We start from the raw sequence: 5,509 nt of genomic DNA, 5'->3' as shown, positions 1-5,509 counted from the left end.
ATTCCAGACTGACTAATGAGTAAAGATTGGGGGTATAAAAACGTACCCCTGATGGAGATTTTCATTATCTGTACCTGTTGAAGGTGTTACCTGGAAATACATTCCACGTTTTCCAATCCACGGCTGATCTAACCGGTAAAACATAAAACGCACAAAACTAACAATTAGGCGTTTCGACACCATGTCTTCGTCAGATTTCACGTTTTATTTTTTAAATGTATGATACGACTGTAAATTTGAAATACACTTTCTAAATAGCATTATTTGATTCATTCACCTCATACTCTTTTATTTATCTACCACAAATACCCAATGTTGCTTATTTTCCACATATACACAATTTTGTCCATTTACCACATATGCACAATGTTGCTTATTTGCCACATCTTCTTGTTTCCACAGAAACCCTGCCTGAAGTGAAAGAGAAAGCTCTCGACATTAGCACTCTGTTCCTACTTCAACTCCTTGGCGGCTCAGGCGGCTCCTTCAACATTCAGAGCCTTCTGCCTCTCATTCTCTTCTCCAGAATTCTCGGCTAGGTAAAGTTATCTTTGACAATTTTCTGATAAGCAAGAGGAGCATGTAAAAAAATAAACAGTGTTTTTAACATTATCTTTGGAATTTTTTTTAAAATAAGAGGTGCATTTAAATAACGAATAGGGTTTTCTTTGACATTTTTTACATAAAGAGGTGCATCTAAAAAAAAAATTCGGTTATTTAACATTTTTGACGACTTACCGAAAAAAAGTAATTAATAATATTAATATATATAATTTAAAAAAGAAATGTTGATAAAAAAACTTAACAATTTCTAAAAATAAAAAAGTGCTGATGAAACGATTATAACAATTAGTTAAAATTATTTATTTCTATTTTCAGATTTAAATTTAGTACACAGATCATGTGACTCACTGATTATGCTCAAGCTTCGTTTTTGTGTTTGTTTATTGTGAAGTTTTTGTGTTTTAGCTACACTATTATTTTGAATAGGAAAATTTAACTCCCACAAAGTCCCTTCATGACCCTTAAATCCTTATGTACATTTTATGTATTTGTTTGAAATGCTTTAAATCTTAGTATTTAAAAAAAAATTATGCCTCCAAAGATATCGATGAATTTATTTGTGTAAAAATAAAAAGATGAAATAAGATTACTGTGTTACTGAAGTTAATGTTTAAGGACTCGTCCTGCGTGTAATATATGCAATAACAGGTTTTATTCATATACATATAAATACACACACAAAAACCATCGAAATCAATGGTAGGGTCTATACATCGACACAGAACTTATGCCGCCTTTATAACAAGGTAGGTCCTTATTGTGGATACCCTACGTTAAAACCCATATAGGTGAACTAAAGGATAACAGTAGAAAGATGGATGACTCCCACTACAAGTAGGATTAAAATATATCGGCTATGGCCCACGCTTTCAGACGGCAGTTCTTACCTAGTGTATATGCCAATTTTGAAAACATATGAAATAAACCGGGAGTGATCTCCCCTAAACTTTATCGAATATTCTCATTTGAAACAACTGGGGATGGCAACTCGGGATATAGACATGATTTTTAATTCATTTTAAATACTTAAACTTTTTAAAATAGAATAAAATCTCGTAGAAAAAATAATTGCACACCAAGTGAACGCCAAATAAAATGTGCGTAATGATGCGGAATATTATTAGTACTTTATAAATTCACATGCTTTTTTTGAGAAATCGGAAATAGCGTAAATTACTACTTCCGGTCAACGGAAATTACTCAAAATTTAACACAAGGCAGAGAATCAGATTTTTTACATGCTAGTGAAATGTCATTTATTTATCTGAAATATTACTCAAGTTACGGGCTTTTGAAAAATTCAAAGTACAAAAAGTTCCACATCTGGTTATTGGAAATCGCTCAAAAACTGATGCGGATCTATAATTTTGATATAATACTTATATATGAAATTTCATCAACCTAGCTGTAACAGTACTCAAGTTATCGTGTTTACAGACACACACTCACACACACATACATACGGACAAGATAGCAAAACTATGTTTTTCCAACTCAGGGAGCTGTAAAACGTCGAGATTTAAAAAATCTCGATTTTTTTTTTTGCACGATTACAATACTTTCTCTATACTTCGTATATACGAGAAAGTAGAAAACAAAATAAGAGTTATGGTACTCAACTTTTACAATTTAAATATTAAAAAACGCCATTTTGGAAGTTTAATTATGAGAAATTTTAGACAGCTTCATTTGTGATAAAATTGTATTCACAATTTAAACATACAGTATTGAAGAAAGCCACTGTGACTTTAGTTATGTTTATCACTAGGTCATCACGTGCTAGTGTCCTTATTACAAGTCAATATGAAGAAAAGAAAATAATGTAAAAGTGTTTGTGGTTAGAACTGACGAGAAGAGAATAGACATTAGATCAATATCTTGGGTCATATCATTTGTTGACATAATGTCTACCGATTTTTTGGGACGTGATAATTCAGTTATATCCACTTGGACCAGCTTTATAAAGTCTTGATGGTGAAAAGATTTTATTATACTTTGTAAGTTTTTAACGGTGTGCGTATATAGAACAAATCTCCAAAAGGTACGTACATTGTTCTGATGTTAACTTTCAAAATACGTGGACTATACTAGCTAATAAATTAACGATACTATGATTACATTTATAAAAATAATTTTTAGCTGTATAAGCTTAATAAGTTTACATCTTTTCATGAAATTAAAATAACCATAAATAATTTTTATTTTATCACTACACAAAAAGAAAAATCATTATTTTTTGTAATTAAAAGACGTTATCACATTATATTAAAAAATCTGCTGACTACGATGTGTATATAGCTAGGCCCTGATACCAACTACACAGAGGGGTAGCGACCCTTCCCGGTGCCCGGGGACAAACTTTCAATTTGGCGCCCCCCTCGGGAGCAAATTTTCGATTTGCACCCCCCTCAACTTTTCGATTTGCACCCCCCCCCCTTCAAACTGCAAAAATGCAGCTAAATTGACACTTTAATTTGTTTTTACAACCCATTTTGGCGCCCCCTGAGGTCGGCGCCCGGGGACATATGTCCCCTCCTGCCCCCCCCCCCCCCCGCCATCGCTACGCCTCTGCAACTACATACGTTAAATAAGAGCAATGTGTTCTTGATAACGGGTGGGGTAAGGAAAAGCGTTTGGCTTGTAATCCAATCCGTAATCCCATCTACCATTCACTCGTTTATTTAACAATCAACATTTTGTTTCTCGACAGTATGGCCTCGGGTATTGTATCGGTTGTGTTTTTCTTGGTCGGCGTGTCCGTGTGTCTGTCCTTCAGACTTCCGGTGGAAGACCCAGCACGGCTGGAACGTCAGGCAGAACTACCCCAAGACGAAACCACTGCAAGCCCATTTCCTGTGAACCGTACGTTTCTTTTTTTTTTTTTACCACGCACAACTATAACCAAAAACACACCCATAATCACCTGTTTTCATTGTTTAAAAACTTTCTGCGAGTGGTCTAGAGGTAGAGAGCTGGACTGCTAACCTGTAAGTCTTGAGTTCGAATCCGGGTTCAAGTCAATAGACGATCTCTGAGTCCATCCAACTCTGATGCGTACCTAACTCACTTTAGGGAAAGTAAAGTTGGCTGGGCATAGAGCTTACGACACTATCTGTTCATATGCTGAGGTCACAGAACCAAGTGAACTTTACTTCACTTGCCCTATAGATCATCAGGTTTCAAAGGGAACTTAATTTTTTTTTTACTCATCTTCATCATTTCTTTTGGTTCCGAGAGCAATATCGCATCTTACAAACAGTGCTTCTTCCAGACTTTTTTCTCCGTGGGGGGGGGGGGGGGCACTTGAAATTTTCGCGGGGGGGGGGGGGGCGGTAGACTTTCTTCGGGGGGGGGGGGGGCGGACACTGCTAAAAGTATATATTTTCTATATAAATAATATAAATTTCATTTCGTTCGGGGGGGGGGGCGGTAAAAAAAATTCGGGGGGGGGGGGGGTGGGGCTTCCCGAAGAGATGCCTGGAAGAAACTCTGCTTACAAATCTCTCCGCAGTCCCCTGACTCCCTTATTAGTCTTATCATCTTAAACTTGTATAAATGTTTTTTCTCCCTTTCCTCTTCAGCAGCCCTACCGGAGTTAAACGGAAAAGCTTTCAACATTTCCAATCTCCTGCCCATCCTGTTACTGCAAAGTTTATCTGGGGGTACCATAGATATACAGACCCTTCTGCTCCTAAAACTTATAGGCTAGGTAAGGACATTTTAACCTGGAACAATATTACGATTTTATATATTTTTTTAAATTCTTGTACAAGTTAATCAGTTTCCGAAACGTTCCCCAGCTTGCTTTATAATTCATGAAGTAAAACTGTTTCAAACAACAAAATTGCAATAAGGAGGAAGGGGGTAAAATGTGACGTTATTTTCGAGGAGGGGTGGTCTGATTTTTTTTAAAATTGTGTACGACGATGGAGAGAGGGTAGGTAAAAATCGTCAAATGAAAAGTTTGACGTCATTTATTGATGGCCAGTGTTTCTTCCAGGCATCTCTTATGGGGAGTTTTCCGCTCCCCCCCCCCCCACACACACACACTACCGAAGTCTACCGACCCCCCCCCCCCCCCCTAAAGAAAAGGACTTTGTCTATGAAACATATACTCTTACCAGTGTCTGCCACCACCCCCCCCCCCCGAAAATATCAAGTGCTCCCCCCCCCTCGGAAAAAAGTCTGTAAGAAACACTGTGGATGACCCCTTAACTTAATTTCATTGCAATGATTTTCTTTTTTTTTTCTTTCATTTTTACAGAATCAGTAGACGAACAATCAAGCCTGCTAGTTAGCACTTTAGTAAAAGAATAATATATTCGGGGTTAGTCCTTGTTTCCATTGTAATTCAATAAAGAAGCTAGTGCCGAAATTCTCTACATTTTCTTGGAAGACTTACGTTCCACCCATCTAGCCCATACCATGTGATGAACTTGTATCTTTATTTATGTTTATGCAGATACTAGAATTTTACCAGATGTGTTTTGTTTTGCTTTGATGCCTTGAGAAAATAAAATTGTAGAAATCTAGTCAGATTGTTTACAAGCGTCTTTGTCAGGGGCGGAACTACAGTGCCGCCAGACCCCGCAATGCGGGGGGGCCCACGCCATTTAGGGGCCCATAGCCGACCATAATAATTTTTTTATAGTTGCATTTTTGACTTGACGGCAATAGCTTTTGTCAATAACAAACAGGTCTACTACAGTTGTGATGTTATACAGTAGCTAACACATGCTGTTGCGTATATATATATATATATATATATATATATATATATATATATATATATATATATATATATATATATATATATATGCCTGAGCTGTAGTGTGAAAGATAGGCAAACGTTCAAAACACTTCCATGACTTATTTCCCTTTTTTAAATGGTTAAATAGGGGTGCTCCTTTTAATATATTTGTACTAAACAAATAAAAAAGCAATT

General features: G+C 36.4%; 2 long non-coding RNA genes across 2 annotated transcripts; both read left to right on the top strand.

Annotated features, from left to right (window-relative positions):
* The first annotated feature begins 407 nt into the window (after nt 1-407).
* On the top strand, nt 408-1,150 carry LOC131942764 (uncharacterized). Its single transcript, XR_009386813.1, has 2 exons — nt 408-539; nt 880-1,150. It is a non-coding gene; the product is annotated as an uncharacterized LOC131942764 (long non-coding RNA).
* A 1,396-nt stretch (nt 1,151-2,546) lies between these two features.
* Nucleotides 2,547-5,077, top strand: LOC131942758 (uncharacterized). Its single transcript, XR_009386811.1, has 4 exons — nt 2,547-2,605; nt 3,275-3,426; nt 4,146-4,273; nt 4,829-5,077. It is a non-coding gene; the product is annotated as an uncharacterized LOC131942758 (long non-coding RNA).
* The last annotated feature ends 432 nt before the right edge of the window (nt 5,078-5,509 follow it).

The sequence above is a fragment of the Physella acuta genome, unplaced genomic scaffold (genome assembly GCF_028476545.2).
Source record: "Physella acuta isolate Inbredline_101_S28 unplaced genomic scaffold, ASM2847654v3 ptg000036l, whole genome shotgun sequence".
In the NCBI taxonomy this organism is placed as follows: domain Eukaryota; kingdom Metazoa; phylum Mollusca; class Gastropoda; family Physidae; genus Physella; species Physella acuta.
The sequence above is the reverse complement of the archived record's forward strand: the minus strand, read 5'-3'. Positions and strand labels throughout refer to the sequence as shown.